The sequence below is a fragment of the Ovis aries genome, chromosome 2 (assembly GCF_016772045.2).
Source record: "Ovis aries strain OAR_USU_Benz2616 breed Rambouillet chromosome 2, ARS-UI_Ramb_v3.0, whole genome shotgun sequence".
Taxonomy (NCBI): domain Eukaryota; kingdom Metazoa; phylum Chordata; class Mammalia; order Artiodactyla; family Bovidae; genus Ovis; species Ovis aries.
Window position 1 is genome coordinate 217,755,840 of NC_056055.1, and position 14,015 is coordinate 217,769,854.

Genomic DNA, 14,015 nt, shown 5'->3' on the forward strand with positions numbered 1-14,015 from the left:
GAGTTTTGGGGACAGGTTGTAGGGATAGAGCAAGAGTGAAAGCTGGGGAACTTTTAGGGGCCACAGAAGTGATTCAGGTGAGAGATGATGGTAGCTTGGACATAATGGCATCAGTGGAGGTGGTGAGAAATGGTCAGGCTCTGGATATATTTTGAAGACAGAGCTATTAAGGTCTGTTCTTGGATTGCACATGAGGTGAGCCTAAGTCAACGATGACTCTTGGGTTTCTCATCTAAGCATGGCATGACCATTTCCCGAGATGGGTAAGACGGCAGGAAGGTTGATGAAGAGGAGAGGAGAAATCAGGACCATGATGAGTCTGAGATATCTAATAGGCACCCAAATAGAGATTTGAAGTAACCACAAATTGGGAGGAAAACCTAGGGTTCAAATAAAGGAAAGACTTTATTGAAAATGAGTTACCGTAGCAAATGACATAATAGATCAATAAAAGGCTTTACAATATGTGATAAAGCAGGAAGAATTCAGCTACAGTACCAAAACAGGGATTTCATATGGATACGTTTCCTGAACTTCCATGAACTTGGACAATACTCAATCTCTAGACAACACATGGACTTTTCTTATGTTACATGATAGCTATAGTTGGAGATAACTCTGTGTAGGAAAAATAAAAGATCAGACTTAATGATCTTTAGTTTCTCTTTTTTTCTCTTCTCTTTCTTTTTCTTCTTTTCTCTCTCTTTTTCTCCCTCTTCCTTTCCTCTTTCAACTCTCTATGTCTCCTGTCAATTCCTTAAGCTTGTCAATGGCTGCTCCATACATTTTCACTACTCAATTATCTCAAGTTGAACTCTAGTCATGTGACCTAATTAAAAACAAAATATACCTATTTTAAACAATTTTTTCTCCTCCCAAATCAGACTTTCCACTATCAGTGTGTGCTTGATGGGCTAATATCTTCTGCTTCCGTTAGGTCCATACCTAATGGAAGCAGAAGATATTAAGAAGAGGTGGCATGATTACACAGAAGAACTGTACGAATAAGAGCTTCATGACCCAGATAATCATGATGGTGTGATCACTCACCTAGAGCCAGACATCCTGGAATGTGAAGTCAAGTGGGCCTTAGGAAGCATCACTACGAACAAAGCTAGTGGAGGTGATGGAATTCCAGTGGAGCTATTTCAAATCCTGAAAGATGATGCTGTGAAAGTGCTGCACTCAATATGCCAGCACATTTGGAACACTCAGCAGTGGCCACAGGACTGGAAAAGGTCAGTTTTCATCCCAATCCCAAAGAAAAGCAATGCCAAAGAATGCTCAAACTACTGCACAATTGCACTCATCTCACACGTTCGTGAAGTAATGCTCAAAATTCTCCAAGCCAGGCTTCAGCAGTACGTGAACTATGACCTTCCAAATGTTCAATTTCTTTTAGAAAAGGCAGAGGAACCAGAGATCAAATTGCTGACATTCGCTGGATCATGGGAAAAGCAAGAGAGTTCCAGAAAACATCTATTTCTGCTTTATTGACTATGCCAAAGCCTTTGACTGTGTGGATCACAATAAACTGTGGAAAACTCTGAAAGAGATGGGAATACCAGACCACCTGACCTGCCTCTTGAGAAACCTGTATGCAGGTCAAGAAGCAACAGTTAGAACCAGACATGGAAAAACAAACTGGTTCCAAATAGGAAAAGGAATATGTCAAGGCTGTATTTAACTTCTATGCAGAATACATCATGAGAAATGCTGGGCTGGATGAAGCACAGCTAGAATCAAGACTGCTGGAAGAAATGTCAATAACTTCAGATATGCAGATGACGGCACCCTTATGGCAGAAAGTGAAGAAAAACTAAAGAGCCTCTTGATGAAAGTGAAAGAGGAGAGTCAAAAAGTTGACTTAAAGCTCAAAATTCAGAAAACTAAGATCATGGCATCTGGTCCCATCACTTCAAAGCAAATAGATGGAGAAACAGTGGAAACAGTGGCTGACTTCATTTTTGGGGACTCCAAAATCACTGCAGATGGTGACTGCAGCCATGAAATTAAAAGATGCTTACTCCTTGGAAGAAAAGTTATGACCAACCTAAGCAGCATATTAAAAAGCAGAGACATTACTTTGCCAGCAAATATCCATCTAGTCAAGGCTATGGTTTTTCCAGTAGTCATGTATGGATGTGAGAGTTGGACTGAAAAGAAAGCTGAGCACCGAAGAATTGATGCTTTTGAACTGTGGTGTTGGAGAAGACTCTTGAAAGTCCCTTGGACTGCAAGATCCAACCAGTCCATTCTAAAGGAAATCAGTCCTAAATATTCATTGAAAGGAATGATGTTGAAGCTGAAACTCCAATATTTCGGCCACCTGATGTGAAGAGCTGGCTCATTTGAAAAGACCCTTATGATGGGAAAGATTGAAGATGGGAGGAGAAGGGGATGGATGACAGAGGATGAGATGGTTGGATGGCATCACCAACTCAATGGGCTTGAGTTTGAGTAAACTCCAGGAGTCGGTGATGGACAGGGAGGCCTGGCGTGCTGCAGTCCATGGGGTCTCAAAGAGTCAGATATTAGCCTATCCTTTCTGCAGGGAATCTTCCTGACCCAGGAATCGAACTGGGGTCTCCTGCATTGCAGGTGGATTCTTTACCAGCTGAGCTACCAGGGAACCCCTGCTATCAGAGTTCTGTGAAAATAATTAGAAGAAATTAGTTAGTGCCACTTCACATTTTGAGGGGGAAGACCAGAAAGCAGAAGAGAACATCTCACAATATACAGTTAATGTATAAAACTATTTGGAGTCTTAGAAAGACCACGGGCTGGTATTTTCGTCACAAAATAGGGAAATGGATATATTTGAAAGGACAACTGCATTATTCTTGCATTTATTCACTGAGAGGTAAAAAATAAAAAATGGTTTATAACTTTTCTAAATGTTTTGGCAGTAAAAAGGTCATTTCACATATTCTTTCATTGGTAGGAAATATACAACCAAGTTTATATGGGCTTTCATTTTTAAATTACTGCTTACTAGAACCCACATTTGGTTCCAATCTCTTCCATTTAGAAGGATACAGTGTTTGGTTTGGCTCTTTTTTGTCTTTTCTTTTTTTTTAAAGGAGTAGGCTTTATTAATCTAGCTCTCTAACACTAGTGGCTAAAATTCAACTGGATTATAACTAACTATATAAAGAGTGCTGCCGGCAAGCCACAAGGGGTTAGGGGCCTTGCCACAGACATCCACCAAGATCAGCCTCCAAACACATAATTGGCAGGATTTTTGTCCTTTCATAGTGTTACAGAAGATGATAATGTGTTGTACAATTGCTGCTATATTAAATTTGCTGAGTTACAGTACCGTAAGACTAAGTTTGTGTGCGGGTGTATATATGAAAAAATGCAGATCAAACACCATTTATACTTAGTACTACAAATGGGCTAAAAATTTAACATTAACAATCTAAGATATATTGGCAAATGTGGCGTATTTATTTATTCCTTTGATAAATATTTTTTCAAATACATTACTGAAGGCACACATCAATTTTCCTGAGTGGTAAGAATACCATACTGAAAAAACACACTTAGTGACTACCCTTAGAAATTTTAGTTTACTGGGAAATATGGGCAATAAAAGAAGTCATTAAAATAAAGCGCCATGAATGTCATAAAAGGAGAAATTTGGGGAACAATAGAAATATAGAGCACAGAAACAAAAAATTCCTGTTGGAGGAAGTGATATTTTTGACTTCATCTCAGAAATTAGCCAGTGAATGTGTGACGCGTATGTGTCATGGTGTGGTGGGTGTTGAGATCTTCTTCACACCGTATTTACTTGTAATTTACTAAGCCTCTTTTGGAAAACATATAGTGCAATGTTTTTGGGTTTTTTTGGTGTTGCAATTCTTTTTTGAAAGGAGAAACAAGAGAAATCAACGATAAGCAATGATACTGATAATACCCAATTCCATAATCTACTGTATGTACACATTTCCCTACTGATAAAAAGGCACAATCTATTCTGAGAAACCAACATCTCTCCTAGAGAGGTTAACCAAAGCAGCAAAAACTGACAGATACAAAATAAGTCAAATATCAGGTGTGACCAGATCCTTATCCTGGACAATATTGTGATATGCAGACTTAATTTTACCCTGCAGTTAGATGGAACTTCCATGGCCAGAGTCAATTTAATGTAAAATTATCTGTCCTAGCTTAACCTAAGTGAAAGGAAACATTTTCGAGATTTTTGTAATGAGCACTACCTTTCAGACAGGGAGTTGGCCCACCCCTGTGGCCTGCAGGCCAAATCCTCCTTGTTTTAGCTATTAAATCACATAAAGGATCCCTGAAGGCCCACTCAGATGAGTCCAGATGAGCTCAGGGAAAACAGAGGGAGAAGAGCGAGTCTGTCGTTGGCAGGCGCAAGGCGGGTCAATTGGCTCAGATGAATCTATTGGGCTTTCACGTCTCTCAACCACCCCCTGTGCTGTTAGATGTCATCATTTCACCCTCCTTTTCAGAGCTGCCTTGTAAAATTCATGGGAAACTTTCAGAAGCTCCTGAAGAAGTAAGAGGGTAAAAAAAGCACAGTGGATGTGTTCACAGCAGTTGTGAAGTAGGTTCCATTTTTAACAGCTATTCTGAATTCTCTTCTTCACATGGAAATAAAATTGGTAAATCTAAGCACTAATCTGGACATCGGAAAAGAATATTTGATACTTATAAGCAGCAAAATCATTTATGAGAGTTCTAGGTACATTATCTCATTATGCACATAATAAAAAGATGAGTTTTAACCAAACAATTTAGTGATAATAAAACCAATAATTCCATCTGTCACTGACAAATAAACCTATGGTTTACAAGGCCAAAAAACTAATTAAAACAGAAAAGAAGAAAGAAGGAACTTGCCAGCAAGTTTACTGGCAAGATACACATGACTGAATTTTTTTTAAGTAGACACACATAGGTGTGGAAAGAAACTACAGAGAGAAGGGATTAGGACAGAGAACCTCAAATTTCTTTAGGATGCAATCCCACTGGTTTAATTAAAAGAAAAGATACAGAGAAAATAGTGGGGAGATGTGAATTCTGTACAAAATTTTGGATTCCCATCCAGTTTAAGAAATGTTTACAGAGGATAAATTACGCAGAGTGATGCAAAGATGAGGGAGAGAAGGAAGATGGTTTAATCAGGGAGAAGGAAGAAGGGAAAGAGTCCACAGAGAGAGAAGTCTGAGAAAAGCAGAGGAGGGGCAAGTGAGGTTCTTGCTGAGGGAACGTGTGTGAGCGTGCTCGCGCTAGTTGCTCAGTTGTGTCTGACTCTTTGTGACCCCATGGACTAGTCTGTCAGGTTCCTCTTTCCATGGAATTCTCTACTCAAGAATACTGGGGTGGGTTGCCATTTCCTTCTCCAAGGGATCTTGCTGAGCCAGGGACTGAACCTGCATCTCTTGCATCACCTCTGCTGGCAGGCAGATTCTTGACCATGTGAGCCACAAGGGAAGCCCGAGGGAATATTAGCCAACAATTATTACCAAACGACAGTGTTTTAAGCTAGAAAATAAAAAGGAGAAATGTCATGCTCAGTAATTTTCAAAGATAGCCTTTAAAAACAGAGAGGTTTTCTCATTGTTCCTCTTGTAGGCTTGCACTGAACCACCCCGTTTATACCAGCAGTTGCACACGGGGATCTGTTATCCAAATATGGCCGGCTCCATGTATAATTTTTCTGCATACTGATTTTGTATTTGTATGTTTATGGGGGGATTTTTGTCAACATTTAAATTTTGGCACTATTTACTTTTTTTTTTTAATAACAGATTTTTAGTTTCTGTTGAAAAAATTGAAACATCTGGCAGGACTGGGATCATTTGCCCGATTTGCCCCAATCAACACCAGCCCGTGTCATTTATTTCCTTTGACTGCCTTTGTAGATATTTCAGCCTCTGCTCCCCTCATCTACATTTGTACCAGCATCAGGCATTTTCAGGACCTATTCAGAAACAGAAGGGGCCCTAGAGAGCACAGGATGACTGACTCTGAGATCTCTTTCTTACTTTCTTATTATAGAAATTTTAAAATTCTGTCAGTGCAACTAGAGATTATTATACTAACTAAAGTAAGTCAGAAAGAGAAAGACAAATACTGTATGATATTAATTATATGTGGATACAAAATATGATGCAAAGGAACCTACCTTTGAGACAGAAACAGAATCACGGACATAAAGAACAGACTGGTAGTTGTCAAAGGGTAGGGGGTTGGAGGAAAGATGGAGCAGAAGGTTGGGATTTAGCAGGTATAAGTTTTTTATATAGAATGGATAAATAACAAGGTCCTATTGTATAGCACAGAGAACTATATTCAGTATCCTGTGACAAACCATAATGGAAAAGAATATTTTTAAAGGATATATATACACATACACACACATATATATACACATATATATATACACACACATACATATACACACACACACACACATATATATATAATGCACACATTGCATGCATGCTCAGTCACCAGCAGTGTCTGACTCTTTGCAACCCCATAGACTATAGCCCACCAGGCTCCTCTGTCCATGGGATTCTCCAGGCAAGGATACTGGAGTGGGTTGCCATGCTCTCCTCCAGGGGATCTTCCCAACTCAGGAATCGAACCCACGTCTCCTGCATTGGCAGATGGATTCTTTAGCACTGAGCTACCAGGGAAGCCCTTATATATAACTGAATCACTTTACTGTACAGCAGAAATTAACACATTATAAATCAACCATGTCAATAAAAATATCAATAAGAAAATAATTAAAAATTCTGTCAAAATTATTTATTTGCCTATCAGTTTTCCTACTAAACTTAAAACTCCACCAGAAAAAAAAAAAAACTGTTAAAAAACCTCAACCAATGTTGGATCCATTATTTCCTTCCCAGCATTTAATATAAGCAGTAAGTGATTCAGTGAATCTTGAAAGCCACAGAAAATCCCACAATAACCACGCTCTGGACCAGAGGCTCAAAACCCAGCCCAGACCAACACCCATGGAAACTCATGACTCACCGGAATACAGTCCATCTGCTTTATGGAAACTAACTGCTTCTGTTCCGACCCACTTGATATGTAAGTTGACAACTGGAAAGGAAAATATGAGTTCGTCAGTATGGCAAGATACTTCTGAACCAAAAGGGAAACTCCAGGATAAGAGTGAGGAGAGATAAAATAAGCTATATATTCACTGTAGAGTCAAATTTTATGCACCATAATACAAATGTTTCACAGGGGAGGGAGTTGGGGCAGGTGGAGAAAACGTAGCTTTCTTTAATTTCTATAGTGATCTCCTATTGCCTTCAAGCCCCTAGTCCTGCTGATTCAGTGGAATAAATTTGTTAATAAAAAAAATGTTTTAAGAAATTATTAAAACCTCAGTCTCTTGCAATCTAAAGCAAATGCACTTGTAATTAGTCCAAAGTTTGAACATTCTATTAGACCATTTCATTTTTCTCAAGCAGTCTTCCTTCCTCCTCCTCTGTCTCAGCGCAATATCCGGACATCATGGTGCTCAGGGGGCTCTGGTCACAAGGCTTTCCTCTGAATCACCAGGGAATGATGTTGATGATCATCAGAGCAAGGTAACTGCTCTGATCTGGCCCTGGCTACTCTGAATTGTGTTGCATTCTGCATTGTGGCGCTCCATATTCTTGCCTGGGAAATCCCATGGGCAGAGGAGCCTGGAGGGCTACAGTCCAGGGGCGTCGCAGAAAGTCAGACATGACTGAGCACAGTACCACCACTATGTTGTGGCCAATCTTACACATCCTTTGGTTAAGTAATGGTTTTGTACTGCATTTCTATTCTGATGCTAACCACCGTAGTTAGCATTAGATTCTACAGATTTAAGGACACAGTCCCCAGCAAGACTACCCTCAGTGCAGATGCCAGTCACAAGTTCAGGGATCCCCAGGACACCTCAAGTCTGACCAGCTGGCTCAAATTCTGGGAGTTCCCAAGATCTCCCCTCAGGTTTGATCATTTGCTAGAATGACTAACAGAACTTAGGAAAGTGCTATACTTACAACTACAGTTTTATTATAAAGGATACAAATCCGGACTGGCTAGATGAAGAGACACTTAAGACGAGGTCTGGAAGGGTCCCAAATGCAGAGCATCTGTGTCTTCTCTCCATAGAAACCAGAGTGTGTCATCCTCCTGTAAGTCAGTGTGTTCATCAATCAGTAAGTTCCACCAAGCTTCAAACTACACTTATCAAACTCATCTTTAAATTCAGTCCTCCCTTCCCTGCCTGCAACATCCACAACCACACACTTTGAAACTGTAATAAAACACTAGGTTAGAAGAGAAAAGGGCTTGAAGCATATAGAAAATTTTCCTCCCCAAATTGTCTAATTTTGATAAAATTGAGAGACGTAATTCGTGCGGTGATTCATGGGGTCTCAAAGAGTCAGACACGACTGAGCGACTGAACTGAACTGAACTGAATTTATTTACATATTAGGAAATTCATTTTACAAAAAGGACCCTTGAATATATCAAGTACTGGATACCTCTGTTGAGGAGAATGATGAGACTTTTTTATACTCCATATAAAACATGTTTCACTTTCTTGTGTTTTTGTGTTTAAAATGTTTTGAACAAATAGAAAAATTAGTCAGTCAAAATACATTCTTCCTCTTGTTTTCGAACCAGGATGTAGTTTCAAGAGGGACATAAGTGGGATAATGAGAAAGGGAAAGGATGCCATCTAGTTGCCCCAGATCCGTGCCTCTGAGACATGAGACCCAGGTCACTCTTGCATCCATAGGTTAATACAGGGGGAAGCCAAGTCAGATGTTGATGCCCTCAGGATTCTGATGGATTGTTGGTAGTATCAGGATGCCTTCTGCCTTCTCCCCAGACTCACAGAGCTCCTATGGACTCCTCTCTCTGAATGTTTTCAGTCCTTCCAAGTTCTGCTGCACAATTCCTCACTCAGTCATATTCATACAACCCCAGTTCATGTTCCAAGAATTTGTCTGTTGATTTGAGCGTTTGGTTCCGCAGCATACATTTTGCCATAGATGCTGTATTATAAATGATGGTTAAATCCTCAAAACTGCCCACAAAAAGCTCTTTAAATTTATGTATTTGAAATATATACTACAAATAGTACCATATTAACTATGCTTAACCAGCATGTATAATAACCATGTTTATAGAGAAGAAAACGTATTTCATTTTGCAACTAGAGATGCCAGAATTGTACCTGGAGAGAGGAGAATTGAGAGTAAGAGGAAATTGGTCAGGGGGGAAACCTAGGACTTCGTCACTTTATGGACATCAGAAGTACCTGACCTGGGCATCTGTTGCCCTTAATCTGCTCATCTTTTATCCAAAAATGATAGTTTGACTTTACTTTGGAGAACTACCCCTACCCTTCTCGGTGTATGTGGTTTGGATGGTCTTACCTTCCCTATGACTCCAAGGTGGGGAATGCATGACCCAGGCAGTCCTGGCCACAATTAGTGGTTCAGCGATGGCCATGGTCTTTCTCTCCAGTTAGATCACGGACAACAGGAGGGCACATAGCATGACCTAAACACATTTGTATCTTCCAGGCGACATAGCACAGTGTGGAGTACTAATAAAGCAGCCGTGTCCAGGTAAGGAAGAGAAGGCCGCTGATCTGAGACCATGAGTCAGGCTTTTTACATAGCCTACTGAAGTGTTAACTTCCTGGCACAATAATTGTTGCCAATTAGTGTTTTACCGGAAACCTGTTATATTCTGGAAATAAAATCTAAATAATTATATTAATTTTAAAATATTTAAGTTTTTTAATATGACTATGATAAGAAAATATGTAATTCTCCTTAACAATCTTATAGTGGTACATAGCTCACTTGCCATAAGAAGTAACAATAATAATGTCTGCTCTACCTGACTCACAGGTAAAAAATCCTCTCTTGAGAGTTTTAAAGATTAAAAGGGATACATTTTGTGAATGAACTTTGCAAAGCACTATACAGATAGTATTATTATTATCGTTACTGTTATTATTATTGCCATCTCTTATCCATTCAAATCAATTAAGACATGAAAAACAGGTCAGGACTGATTGAAACCATGTAAGCTACAAACTTCTCTATAATTTGAGATGAATGAATAAATTAAACCATATCTCACACACACACACATACACAAACTCACACAACACCTGCCAAAAAATCTTAAATATTATTATTTAAGGATGAGATGGTTGGATGGCATCACTGACTCGATGGACATGAGTTTGAGCAAACTTTGGGAGTTGGTGATGGACAGGGAAGCCTGGTGTGCTGCAGTCCCATGGGGTCTCAAATAGTCGGACATGACTGAGTAACTGAACTTATTTAAATAAACTAAGTGCTACTTGTGTCCCTAGGGAAGTGATGAATTTTCTTATAACCTGGCAATAGAACTCCTTAATAATAGGAATTTGCATTCATGTTGTTGGTTAACAGCTTTGCCTTAACACATGAAATTATTCATCTCTATTCTAAACATCAATTTTTAGTAGTTGTTGTTTTTTGCTCAAGTAATATATCTATTCTCTCAAATTGATACCGGAGGATCTCTTTTAAAAACTGGCTACGATTAGCTTGGCCTTGAGTTTGTATGGCAGGCGCCTCAGAGACCATACAGAAACCTTGATTTCCCTGGTACAAGTCTGTTCCTCATTATCTCAAATATATCCTTACTTAGAAACTACACCCACGTTCTTTCAAATATCATCCAGTCTGACACAGTATAATGATCTTCCCTATCTGAGGACACAGTAAGAGCAAGTGGCAGGAGAGGGAAAATGAATCAGTGACTTTTTGTCCCTGACTCTGCCCTGGGCGTCCTGTCTCATTATCTGGGAGAAAAGGCAGAAGACTGCCTACCTCCCCACAGAGTACCTACCAACAGCTTAAAATATTCAGCCAGTGGCCTGAGCCTTACTTTCAGTGAGTCCTCAAGAAAACACGCGGCCCTGGAGCACCGAAGAACCAGCGCGGTTAAACCATGGATGCTTTCAAACCAAGCGTCTTGTTTTCATTTCCATTTGTTTAAAAAGTAAAGCAGTGAATAAATAATAAAAAGCTCCAGACAGAGCATTGTATAGCAAGGCATTTGTCAAAGAGCCAAAGAAATCTGGACATCATCAATTACACTGGAAAAGCGTATTGTAATGCAGGACTAGGGCAATGAGGCCAGTACAAAACTCCAGCAGGGAAAGTCAGCATGAAATTCCACTCGTAAATTCAGCAGCAACTCTGACTATAACCAGTCCTTCAGCTTTGAAATGAGAACCTCTTAGAAATCACTCTTCTTTTCATCTAGACGCAACATGTGCTAAGTCCTTCAGTCGTGTCCAACTCTTTGTGGCCCTATGGACCATAGTCCACCATGCTCCTCTGTCTAAGAGGCTTCTCCAGGCAAGGATACTGGAGTGGGCTGCCATTTCCTCCTCCAGGGGATCTTCCAGACCAATGGGTGGGATCCATATCGCTTATGTCTCTTACATTGGCAGACAGGTTCTTTCTACCACTAGGGCCATCTGGGAAGCCCACCCAACTCTAATTCCAGATCTGCCCGACGTGGACCAAGAAACTTGAGCAGAGCATTCCAGCAAGTGCCAAGGACAGTTCCCTACACATGGTGCACATTTGTGGCTAAATTTACATCTACCTCTCTGTTCCTAAGATTTCTTATTTAGAAAATTGCCCCCATTAACACAGTAAATAACATTCCCACACTTGCACTATGTACCACTACATCATTCTTCCTGGTTTAAAAACTATTTTCATATTCATACTCTCATGAAACATTCATATTAACTGTGGAACAAAGATGGAACAAGTAGTATTATTATCATGTCACAGATGAGATAAAGCTCAGGTTCATTAACTAGCAGTCACACAGCTATTAATATTAGGTTATGTAGCTATTTAACTCTTCGTAGAGTTGTTGGATAACTTCCAAGAGAACGCATCTAAAATTACCTGGTAGGTAGTAAAGATCCCATAAGTAGTAGTTACATGGAGAAGCAGGGCGCAGTAATTAAATCATAAGTTTTGAGTTTTGTATCTAGGTTCCATCACTTATCAGTGTTGTATTCTAAACCTTCCTGAATTCATATCTCTCGCCTGTGAAACAGGAATAAGAATTGCTACCTCATTCAATTGTTGTGAAAACTAGATGAAAAACCATAGACAAAGCACATAACACATAACTCAGATTCTCCAAGCATGTTATTACCTCTGAAGTGATAAACGTGAAAATAAAACAAGATAATTCACATGATGATAGAACAAAGTCATGACTGAAAACACTTTGAAGGAAAAATCCAAAGCAAAGAGAATGGATGAGAAAAAGAAGCAGACTGACTGAAAGTATCAGTTGTGTCCGACTCTTTGTGACCCCATGAATGGCAGCACGCCAGGCCTCCCTGTCCATCACCAACGCCCGGAGTTCACTCAGATACTTCAATATAATAACTTACTAATTATGTCTGCTATTGAAAATCCATAGTACCATGAACCTAGCCCCACTTCAAATGAGATAATATAATGGGCTAACAATTACGCAGGACATGAGAGTGGAGGAAAAGAGTTGAAGAGACAGGGAACATACTTCAATTCTTAAAATGCCTTAGTCTTAGAATCATCTAAAGTTATTACAGCTCTATATAAGGAAATTCAGCAAGAAGCAAAGACAACAAGAGAGAAGTTAAAAACACAAGGTTACCAAAGTGTGAGGGAGCAATTTGAGAGGAGTTGGGAAGAAAACATTGACAATAAACTAAAGCCTTAAAGGAAGGAGATTTACAGAGCAGATTATGCTGATCTGTCAAAAACATGGCGTTATGTCCATCACCTCCTTTTACTCTCATGATCACTATCATTTATTAAAAGTGAGTTGGACATCTTTTACTGTGCAGTTATCTTTGTAGAAAGGGCTTCTCATTCTCTCTTTCCAGGAGAAGGTCAGATCTGTCTCCTGGATTTCTGTACAAAAGATGCTGAGCAGCCTCTGCCTCCTCCTCAAACTTCAAAATGGCAGTTGAGGACTTTTTCAGACTCCCTCTAGGTGGGCGAGATGGTTTTGAGAGGCCAGGATCATTTTTAAGAACCACAACTCCACTAGTAGCATTATCATGCTTATTTCTCTACAAGGCCTTTCTGGCACCTGAGGGAATTTTTCATATTAATTTTCTAATGATCCATCTTGGAAAGAGACAGTAGTAGGCTTTCTCTTTATACTGTTTCCTTCAAAAATGCCAAATAGTTTGAATGCATTAGCATTTCAATAAAACTAATCCTCTGTTTATAATAAATCATAACAATCTTGTAAAAGGCAGCATTGAGATATATATTTATCAATCATACACACACATATATGTGTATATGTGTGTGTGTTTGCATTATATTCATGTACTGTGTATTTCTGGGGAAAAAATACAAGCCAAATATAGAAAATAACACAGAATTAATTGGCTGGTTCCCTGACTAATGTGTGTGTGCTCAGTGTGTCCAACTCTTTGTGACTGCATGGACTGGAGCCCTCCAGGCTCCTCTGTCCATGGAATTCTCTAGGCAAGAACAATGGAGTGGGTTGCCATTTCCTCCTCCAGAGGACCCAGAAATTGAACCCACATCTCCTGCATCTCCTGCATTGGCAGGCAGAGGTACAACATAGATATTAAGAGCATAGCACATCTCATGCCTGAAATTAAATTAAATGGCATCTGAGTTTTCAAAGTCAAGGCAAGGAGCCCATAAGGGTACTTGCCAAAGGAGGTCTGTGGACACTACCTGGCTTGGGCAGTCAGTGCCATGACTTCAAGTTCTGCTAAAGGGGTCCCTGCAATAGCCCCCTAAAGAAGGAAGTGTCCTTAACAGTGGCTGATGTACAAATGTCCATGTCTATAATTTGTAAATCTTCCCACTTGACGGCAACTTGCTGGGCTAAAATAGATACTTCACCAAGATCAGCCAATGTTTAAAATGATTCGTAGCCTATGTGAA

At 39.7% G+C, this 14,015-nt stretch overlaps 1 long non-coding RNA gene across 3 annotated transcripts in view; it reads right to left on the minus strand.

The window, feature by feature from the left end:
• LOC121818749 (uncharacterized) overlaps positions 1 to 14,015 on the minus strand; it is a 53,000-nt gene that overhangs the window by 23,080 nt on the left and 15,905 nt on the right. For 2 of the 3 annotated variants that reach the window (XR_006058839.2, XR_009599423.1), the window contains exons 3-4: positions 8,043 to 8,175; positions 7,030 to 7,101 (exon numbers count right to left, since the gene is read on the minus strand). This is a non-coding gene — a long non-coding RNA (uncharacterized LOC121818749). Of the gene's footprint in view, positions 1 to 7,029; positions 7,102 to 8,042; positions 8,176 to 11,990; positions 12,135 to 14,015 lie in introns of all 3 variants that reach the window. The other variant, XR_009599424.1, reaches the window with a different exon arrangement.